The sequence below is a fragment of the Lolium rigidum genome, chromosome 1 (assembly GCF_022539505.1).
Source record: "Lolium rigidum isolate FL_2022 chromosome 1, APGP_CSIRO_Lrig_0.1, whole genome shotgun sequence".
Taxonomy (NCBI): domain Eukaryota; kingdom Viridiplantae; phylum Streptophyta; class Magnoliopsida; order Poales; family Poaceae; genus Lolium; species Lolium rigidum.
This window is the reverse complement of record NC_061508.1, coordinates 214,459,864-214,470,070: the sequence shown is the minus strand read 5'-3', so window position 1 is coordinate 214,470,070 and position 10,207 is coordinate 214,459,864. Positions and strand designations below refer to the sequence as shown.

At 47.7% G+C, this 10,207-nt stretch overlaps 1 long non-coding RNA gene across 3 annotated transcripts; it reads left to right on the top strand.

Moving 5' to 3' along the window:
• Positions 1-204: 204 nt before the first annotated feature.
• LOC124683117 lies at positions 205-3,234 on the top strand. 3 transcript variants are annotated; one of them, XR_006996549.1, is made up of 5 exons: positions 205-968; positions 1,093-1,177; positions 1,315-1,419; positions 1,512-2,827; positions 2,905-3,234. It is a non-coding gene; the product is annotated as an uncharacterized LOC124683117 (long non-coding RNA). The 3 variants fall into 3 exon arrangements; XR_006996548.1 differs by having other exon boundaries at positions 1,311-1,419; positions 2,699-2,827; XR_006996547.1 differs by having other exon boundaries at positions 1,311-1,419.
• Positions 3,235-10,207: the final 6,973 nt, after the last annotated feature.

Genomic DNA, 10,207 nt, shown 5'->3' with positions numbered 1-10,207 from the left:
TAATTACGTCTAGCGGTGAAGTTCTGATTGATATTAGGCCACGTAACTCCTTTGTGAGGCCTGCGTGCCATGATTTTAGATGCCCTACCTATCTACACGCGGTTTGTAGACATTCCTGGATTGTTACCTACTCGTTGGGCGGGCCTCTTTCTTTTTTTTCACTCCCCTCTCTCGGTACCACGCCATCCTCTGTCCTCTCAATCCGGTCTCCGTCTCCTACCATAGCACAACACGGTGCCCAGCCGTACCAGTCAGATCGTTGCCCCGAGCGTCCGCCATGGACCTCCTCCCGTTGGTGCCTCCCCATAGGAGGAGGACCTCGGGCCGGAGATGGGGATTGAGGAGGAGGAGAAGGGGGACGGATATATAGGTGGTCAGGGGGCGACGAGGTCAAGAGGGATGGCAGCGCGACCAAGACGTGCTCAGCGGCAATGGGGAGGCCGTCCCGGTGGATGCTGTAGCGGGCGCACCGCTGGACCCGGGGCACCGCCTCCTTCCCCATGGGAAGGTCGCCGTGGGTGCTCCCTTGCTTTAGATCCCGGTGGGAGGAGTGGGGCTGATGCCTGATAGGAAGGAGTGCCGGGATGTAGGTGGTCCTGGCCGCCTGATGTTTCCTTGACAGCAAGGACGACCAAGGCCGGGATTGTACTCTGCCCCTGCCCCCCTACCATGGTCCGGCGCTGCATATTGCCATTGGCGCTTCTTTGCCGCCGGCTTCCTGCAAGCGTGGTGGTGTCGTTGCCGATGGCGACACTGCTGAAGCGCTGCTACCAGAGGGTCAGTATACCGTGGTTTTCCTCCATGCAGTCATTGCCTCGCTCATAGGGCCACAAAAGAGTGTACCATCGGCCTTCCAGGGAAGCTCCTTCCATTGGCCAGCTATTTTGAGTTCCCTACTCATTGGACTATCATGCACCTGAATCTTGGAACAAACTGGATTCTATCTACGATGGATTAATTCCAGCAAGGTGTGATAACAGCAAACTACAAATTTGATTTCACTAACCTGCAGTTGTTGTGATCATGATCATACTGGCACTATTTGTGCAAACCTATATGTGACATCATGAATTTCTTCTCATGTTTTCCAAGGTTTTGTTGCTTGGACCGGAAGCTGTCTACCATCTAAACGGGCATTGTGCAAAGAACTCAAGCTACCATGTTTATGCTTCTCAGCGTAAGTTTTTTTTTATCTTATAAGGTTTGGTCAATACTCTTGAACTTTTTTCAAGTACAGATTACTCTGAAGTTCAGCATCAATGAGCATATACATCATATCAATCTTTTCTATGATGTGGTGTCGTGTCTAGGTAGCGGTACCGGTGCGGGATACAGGGAACGTGAGAAGATGCAGCAGGGTGAGTCCTTGCTGCCAACCAGGGTTACTCTCTCCACAGAGGGTGTCGTCCTAGGCCCTAGGTAAACTGTTGCAGCTTATGATTAATTAATCCAGGTCAAGAATCATCTGGCTTTTAACTAGGATACATGATTTTTTGCTTCCATGTCATCAGCCAAGATTCATGATGTTTGCCTCCATGTCTTTCCTTACAGGGGAGTTTCTAATTCTATCGTTATCATTTACTTATCTTCTATACATGCATGTATGATGATAAGCTCTTGATATGTAGTTGCTATGTTAGCCATACTCAATCATATTATATTGGTAAAATAATGCTCATTGAACAGATTTTTTTATTTGTAGAAGAATTGGTCAAAACCGCCCTGATCTCCATTGAGAATCATCGTTGATATGTAGTTGCTATGTTAGCCATACTCAATCATATTATATTAGTAAAATAATGCTCATTGAACAGATTTTTTATTTGTAGAAGAATTAGTCAAAACCACCCTGATCTCCATTGAGAATCATCGAAGCAGTGAGAATTCACATTTCTTAAATAGGTTCTTAAATAGCTCGCAATTTCCTCCGAATCTTCAAACAAAATAAATGATTGGTCTTCAAAAAGAGGGAACGACCTTTTTGACAACTGGGAGATCCCATTACTTACTTGATTACAATTCATTTTTTCCTATTAATTTGTTATTAGGATTGATGTTTCTGATGAAGTGTCACCTGTAATATGCATGCTATTTCCTAGGAAAAGTAGCACAGAGTCACATGTATATTAGTGTTGTTCTCTACTGTCACTTGATGCTCTTGCAGCAGCTTACCATGCCTATGTCAATGTGTGCTTTGCTGACGAGTTACTCTCTATCTCTACAATTTCTTTTAATACGATCCTAAGTATGCTCAGCGGTAAACGTTCTGGTGGGATACTTTTTCCGCATTACTACAAATTGGGTTTGTTCATTTAAGAGTGGAGTCACTCTTGAATTGCTGACTGATATCCTGGTGACTGCCTTTTTCCTGTTGAGCATACTGCATATTAGTTCACCTCCTCTTCTGAGTTCCCTTTTCCCTTTGAGCATGCTGCAATATTGGTTCTCTTTCGGCTGCATAGACTCATATTTTCTGGCCATAATTCCTCCGGGTGTAACATAGGATGGTATTAGTCTTATCCTTTTATGAAGATAGTGACTTATGTTGCCATACATATCTGTATGTAGGTTTTTGGTATCACACACTCCCATTCTGTTCCTTTTAGTATTCCTGATAGGCCGCTTCCTTTGTTAGAATTTTTTTCTGTTTATAGTATGACTTTTACATTTGGCTCATATGTTTTTACGCATTTCTCAGGTTAGATGGTGTGAAGTTCTTCTACGTACTTTATGGGACTAAGAAATAGTTCAGTTGTACCGTCGTCGATTCTGGGTATGAACTGTATGAACATGCTGATGCAGTCCCAGATGCTGTGTTTCTACCTAGGTGCTTCTGCGGAGAGTCTTATAAATTACCCATTAGTGTGCACAAAATAAGGGCTGATTATCTGAAGTTCATTGCAGGAACAGGACTATAGTCAGGGAGCTAATTTCAGATGTCTGCGGATGAAAGTATTCAGGAAGCAAAACTCTAGGTGTCTACGGATGCCAGCAGCAAGTGTCCCATGCTTGAGCTACCATCCGCAGTTTAAGTAGTATAGATCCTTGCTGCTACATTGTGTATGTTCACTATTCCTGCCTTCTTCTACATCGTGCTATGGACGATTGTATGATTTGTGTACTTTTTTGTGTAGATGTAATGAGTGTGCTGGAAGCTATTCTGTAGTTCAACCAGTCTTTGCGTCACTCTTGACCGTTATAACCAAACCATTTAGTAAAAGGTCATATTTTCTATGTATTTAGTCTCTACTTTTGCATTTTCAATTTTAGCTTATTCGTACAAAGAGAGTAAATTCTTTTTTGAGAGAGCAGAGAGTAAGCCTAAGTATACCAAGCAGGAAACTAAAATTAAGGACATCATATTTATTTCCCTTAGCTCAGTAAAAATGTTCAGATTTGATCGACACAAATGGCTGATTTATGTAAGTGAAGTTCACTTTTAGCAGTTCAAGAAAGAAGAACATACCAGCTGATAGCGTGTCGGCTCAATTCACCTCCCATGACATACTGACGCCACTTGCAACCGACCAGTCGATTCAGCACCTGTGCGGCAGAATGAAGCTTCAGTTTGTTTGTAGAACCAAGTATATGACCATACAAAGAATTCAGATCTCAGTATATCTGAGGGACTAACATGAAACTCAAATTGATCTTCTTTCATTGATAAAAAGGAATTCAGAATTGTCTAGCTAAACCTGATAACACATACAAAAGGCCTAATCACACCCACCTTTCCCCGATCCTTTTTCTCATCTTCGGCCTCCCTAACCCTGTCGGCTGGTCCGCCCTGCAGGCGCTCGAATAGCAGCCGTTCGGCCGCCCGCTCAAAAGCGAGCCGCCCCACCGCCACCCAGACGACGACCATGGTGTCCACGATGTGCTGCATCTCGACCAACGACAGAACTTTGATGCGGTGCTCGCGCAAACAGAGCATATCTCCTTTTCTTCGTTCCGGTTGACATTTCGCGAACTCTAAATTTTGCTAATATTTCTTCTTGGCTATTCTTTTCTTCACTATTGTAGTTTTTCTTTTAGTAATGTTTTCCCGGTGAACTTATCTACCACCGTTATACTCCGCTTAAAGGCGCCGTCTGGCTCTACCGGCACATAGATCAATCGGCGTTGTCTGTGTAATGCAGCAGGACCGGCGCCGATTGGCCCATACTATATGTGATGCAATGTCAGTACGTATGCTACCACTGCATCTTTCTTTTAATCATCACTTAGATTGTCTGCATCAATCAATCTGTACCAATCGTTCGACAAATCGATTGCAGCCTCCACAGGAAAACAAATCTACTCTACCACACTTCAAAAATAATACCTCTAACCGCACATGAGGAAAAAATAGTATGACGGGCGCGGCGTGCCGCCGCGCCTCTGCTTCCTAGTTTAATAGTAAAGATAGATGTGCCTTACTAACTACTATGTTCCTTGATTTAGATTTCTCTTATTGGATTGATGTTTTTAGGCGAACATTGCTCTAGGAATAGTAACATTCCTAGACAACTCTGCATTCAAATCTTTCCCATTAGCATCTAATTAATGCTCTACTTTGGTTCTTCTGCTACTTTTAACATGCTTCTTCATCAAATGTATTATGTTTGCCGTCTCTTATGCAGATGAACTTGACAGCTCTGTGCAGCTTATCGAATAACTTTAGACGCAGGAATTTGCGATAGATTTCCAAAAAGAGGAAGGGGGAGTAAATCAAGGATTGCGCTGCTCCTTTTGATAACTGGAAACGACAACAGTGGTAGTAGCAAGTAAATGAAACTCAACGTTGAGCAAAGGCCTTCCTTGTAAACACACCCATCGATAGGGAGTAGGGAGGGTTTTGAAAACCGTGTCGTGAGGGCCCTTTCTCAGCAATGTGCGATGGGCATTGGAAGTCTCAAAGCATCTCCACCGGTGCCCTGATAGCGCCCCGGTAGCATTTTAGGGGCCGGTATCGAAAATGAGCTCGCATCAGTGCACCCCAAAAAGTGTCGGCGTTTTTTCGAGTCCAATAGAAGCGGCGGCAGCCCCGTGCCGGCCCCTTCGCGAAGGGCGTGAATCGGGCGCGCCGGCGCCTCGTGGCACGTCGTTTTCGCGCGGCGGAGGGGGGGGGGGGCGCCTTGTCAGCGGGAGGGCACGACAGTTCGTGTTGGAAACGACGCGGGAGGTTGATCGTCGGCGTTAATGGTCTCCCTCGCGGAAACCGAGGCGGCGACTGGCCACGCGGCGGCGACCCGCCTCTCCCACGCGCCTACGCCGTCGTAAATGCGGGTAGTTTCCACCCCTATTAGTACTTACGCCGTCCAGCGCCGCGTCGCTATCCTCTCATATCCACCACCGTAGTCGCGCTATCCTCTCTCGTCTCCACCACCGCCGCCGCGCCATCCTCTCCTCTCCACCACAAAAATGCCGCGCCGGCTCCGCACAACGTACTCCATGCTTGGCAACAATGGCCGCGCAGCCGCAACCGCTGCAGCCCGACGCCGACTACAGCTCCAATGACGTAGTCGACCCACGGTTCGTGGTGTGGGACGAGGCGTAGTCGCAGACGCAGAAGCTGAGGCGACGGAGGAGGTGGCGCAGTGGGGCGAGCAGCCGCAAGCCCCGCCGGCCTGGAGCAGGCGGCGATGCTGGCGTCCTTGAACGCGCAGCGCTTCCGAAGGTTGAAGGAGGAGGAGCGGAAGTTCTTCAACGACGCGAACCTCGAGCATGCCTTCGAGATCTCGCGCCAGCGAGCGGCCACGGAGGAGGCGTGACGCGCGGAGCGACAAAAGCGCATTCAGCTGAACAACGCTCATCGCCACGCAGAGGCGTTCTCCCGCGAGCAAGCGAAGCTCGCCCAGAACGAGACGTGTTGGCAATAGCTGGCAGCGCTGAGGGGACAACGCTGTCGGCATGCTCCTTCGACTCCGGCCGCCATGCTCCACCGCCAGATGCACGAAGCAAGGACGAAGAGATGGGCACGAACGCAGGAGGCAAAGGGGAAGAACGACGACGAGGCAGGTCCGTCGCGCGCTCCAACCGACGACCAGTAGATTAGGATTAAGTTTAAGTTTTATTTATATTTAAATTCGAATAACTTCTGTATAAATTTTGAATGAATTTCGATTTTTAAATGTCATTCCAAATTTGAATTTCTATTGGGAATGTTGCATGGGGGCCCCGGCGTGGGAACAACATCCCTAAATAGAGAATGCTCTGCCGGCGGCCCCATACAGCAGTGCCGGCGTCCCTGTCAGCGTCTATTTGGGGCCGCCGGTGGAGATGCTCTCAGTTTTGTTTAAATATTTGAATGTACCATGCGTTCCTTTCTGTAAACTGTTCAATGTATATTGCCGGTGACAAGTATTTCGTGTCGGAGCTAACAAATATCGATATGTATGCCTGCCCGTGCTCTTAGCAGAGGACGGGTCATATAGCCAGGCCTGGAGGTCCAGTTGGTCTGGTACAGCTGTGTGCTTCCGTTCGAGCGCTGACATGTTTAAAAGTTTTGAACTTGCAGCTGCAAAACTCTGCAAGTCATGAATATCGAGTTAAACTCCCGGCCGGTAGAGGCTGGAGAGTTCCTTATTCTTTCTGTTGTTGATTGCTCAGCCTTGCGCTGCCCAGTTTCCCTGTCGGGAAGGTCAGGACCAACGATAGGACCCGTCGCAGCACCAGTAAATATGTTGTCTCCTCTTCTCATCTTCGACATAAATATCGAGGATGGGCGAACTAGAGTAGGCAACACCAGTAAATACAGCGGCCGGACGCGCCCAGTCGCTCGGCCCCGCTGAGTTTCACTAAAGCATCTCCAGGCATGTGTAGCAGCAGATACCTCATCTGACCGAACTGTATATCGCCGACTGGGTTAACTCGATCGCCAGTTTTCACGTTAAAAACTGAAACAGCGGACCAGATCCCCTATCCCAAACTCTAAACTGATTTATTATATTTTGGCGCCAGATTTTGAAACTCGGTCATCCACAATAATTTACAAACTGACATGCAAAGAGGAACTAAACATTCCTAAACACTACAATTAAGCTAGCGAGGGATTCACTACATCACTGGGACTTGGGGTGGCTTCCTCGGCAACAAAGACGGCGTCGGAATTTCACGCGTCCTCGCTGTCGGTGTCCTCCTCGGAGAAGTCTGACTCATCGTCCGAATAGTCGATGATCACGTAGCCGCGTCATCTCCGGGCGGATTTAAGCGCACTTCGCCCTCCCAATGTAGAGCGCCTCCTCCTCGCCGGCTCATGCTTGGTCTTCTCCCACACGTCGGTGACGACCATTGTGAGGGAATTACGTCGTACCATCGCAAGGTGGCGCGCTTCCCAAGCAGGCTCGTCCTCCTACTCCCGACTCGAGTCGAGCTCGTTCAGCGGGAGTGGAGGAAGCCTGCGCGAAGATGGCCCCCTCACTCGCTCCGCTACAGACGACGGCCCTGCCTTGCCATCATGCGAGCGTGGAGGAAGGCCAACTCATGCGGGGGAGCGCGGGTTGCGGCAGGAGATGCGCATGGCACGCTCGGCGAGCGTCTCCGGTGCTCGCCTCACCGACGCGGCGAATTAGTGTGGCCGCCACACGCTGAATTGGGAGGTGCCATCATAGAGACATCGGTTGCTTATCCAAATAGACATCAGTTATCTTTAATTAAAGACATTGCATGTTCCCCAAGCGGCAGTAGGCGACACATCTCGCCAACACTGCGTCTTCCCAACGCGGCGAGACACGGGAATCCGCGTGATGTTGCCTAAGGGCTAGGATGTGCCCAGATCCCACGAATTTGACCAAGTTTGTGGATGAATGAGGTGGGAGAGGAAGAAGAACGCAAGATCCAATACAAACACACACACACAACCCAACACGTACAAACCAAATTTAATCCCTTGGTAGGTTAGACCAAGCCAATAGAACCACCTCTTAGAGAGACCCTTGGGTAGAATCTAAGAAGTGAGAGATTGGTGATGGAGATCCAACTAGAACTTGGATGAAAGAGGTAGAAGCCTTGAATCATCCATGAAGAGTAGAAATCCCTCAAGAGTGCCTTGATACAAAGAACATAGTTCTAGGGAGACAAAGCTCAAAGTAGTTTAAGCCTAAATCTTGTCTAACCCTAATTGAGGTGGGGGAAGAGGTACTTATAGGCCCAGATCCGTCCAGGGGTATAAGATGCATTACAATAAAGTATTTATGACCATAGATGATAAATAGACGGTTGAGATGCAGTTGACTTTGGTGGGGCCGGCAGTGCCGGCGTGCTCGGGGCGGCAGTGCCGGTTGGGCCGGCAGTGCCGGAGAAGATTGCCCGGCAGTGCCAGCCTTGGTGGGGCGGCAGTGCCGGCCAGAGTGGCAGTGTCGGCCTGGTGCTGTGGCCGGCGGCTGGAGACCTTCTTCTTCTTCTCTTTGGTCTTCCCTTCTTCTTCCATGAACCATGTGGCTTCCCTCTCCTCGGCTCCTTGACGCTCCCTTCGGTTTCTTGACGATATTGGTACCTAATGACATATAGACATAGGTATGAGGTAGCAATCCGTCCAAGGTATGTCGAGTTCAAGTGTAGAAAGGAGTTAATTCACCTCTTGGCGTATGGCTTTGGTCCGAGCTCGTGTCATTGGGCCACGAGGAGGGCTTGTCGGTCTTGATGCAGAGGTGTCCGAAAGCCACCCCGCATCATCCCCCCTTGGGGAAGAGTCTTCCTCGACTCTTGTTCCTCCTCATCTCCATGATGTGGTGAGAGAACCGAGATGGTGAATGTCATGCTCACCAAGTACTTGGAATTTTTGTTGTCGATGATGTAGGCGTTGATCCTTGTAGCTTGGCGAAGAACTTGTTCGTGTATTGTTGCCCTTGTATCCTTATGGATGTTCGTCGTGGTGCGGGCTTCCTTGTTGAAGTCCATGAAGGTTCTCCGATGAAGTGGTGGAGAAAGTAGCGTCCAAAGGAGAATTCGGGTAAAGGCAAATCTCGAATGGAAAACTTGGTTTTGCAAATTTTGATATCGATGAAAAATAAGCTCTCATGCAAATACGAAGCATCAAGTCCTTTCTCAAGGGGACATTTGGCAAAAATGGGGACAAAAAGCGTGTCGGTGTATTCAAAATTTGGTAGATCGAAAGTTTGTGCATGGAAAAGTTTCCTTTGCAAGTTGTCAAAAACGTGGTGTGTAGCGTTGTCCCAAACAAATGGAACATTCAAGAGGCAAGTAATGGTGGCCAAAATTTTCTCAAAATTGCTATGTACAATGGCGAAGCTATGGAAACTTCTAGCTTGGAAAATTATGGTTGGCGTGAGCCGGGTATGAGTATCCTCGAGTTTCAAAGAATCCATTTCAATTGCCATAGAGGAAACGACAAATCCAAAGGAGAGAAACTTTTTGTGTGAAGAGTGGCACAACATGCATAAGGTGTCTCTCACATGTATAACATGGTCCTTGAGATTCTTGGAGTGTATGATGATATCATCAAGACATACAACAACCATTGTGCCAACAAGATGTTTCAAGATATGTTGCATAAGACGCAAAAGGGGTGAAGAAGCATTGGAACAAACCGCAAGCATGTCAAGCATTGTTGGAAACACACGTGGGTGAAGGCTTTGATGAAAATACCCGTTGGCATGAATATCATGAGTTGGATGATGCATCTCGTCCTTGCCATCGGGTTTGGTGTGGTGATAGGTTAGTATGAGTACGGTGCGGTGTTTGATCTTCTTGTTGAAATCCTTGTTGGGGTAGCTCTCTAGTGCTCGTGTCGTTAGCTCATGCTCCGTGGAGGTTGAGATTGTCATTCTTGTACCTATACACAGAATAGGGAAAAGAAAGAGTGTGTGTGCATGGTATATGAACACATCATCCATCATGGTGTGCCATGTCTTGTGCACATCACCATTAGTGTCAATCAAGATTTTGTAAAATGCATGGCGAGTGTGCATATGGCATGATGGTGCATTTGTGGCATGTCGTAACTTTGAATCTTCCAAAATTGAGAAGGCTATGGGGCCAGCTCGTGGACAATGAAATAAGCATTTTTTTCATAGCAAGCATAAGAATGAGCAATTTGTGACAATCTTGGATGCAAGGATTATGGAGTATTGCAAACATTTAGGGCAAAGCATGCGAAAGCTGATGTCATCATTGTCAACAACACATGCGAAAGAGCAAGTTGTTCTCATATTGCAATCAAGAGGAAACAATTCATCATGCGTCATGATAGTCTTCTCATGAACAA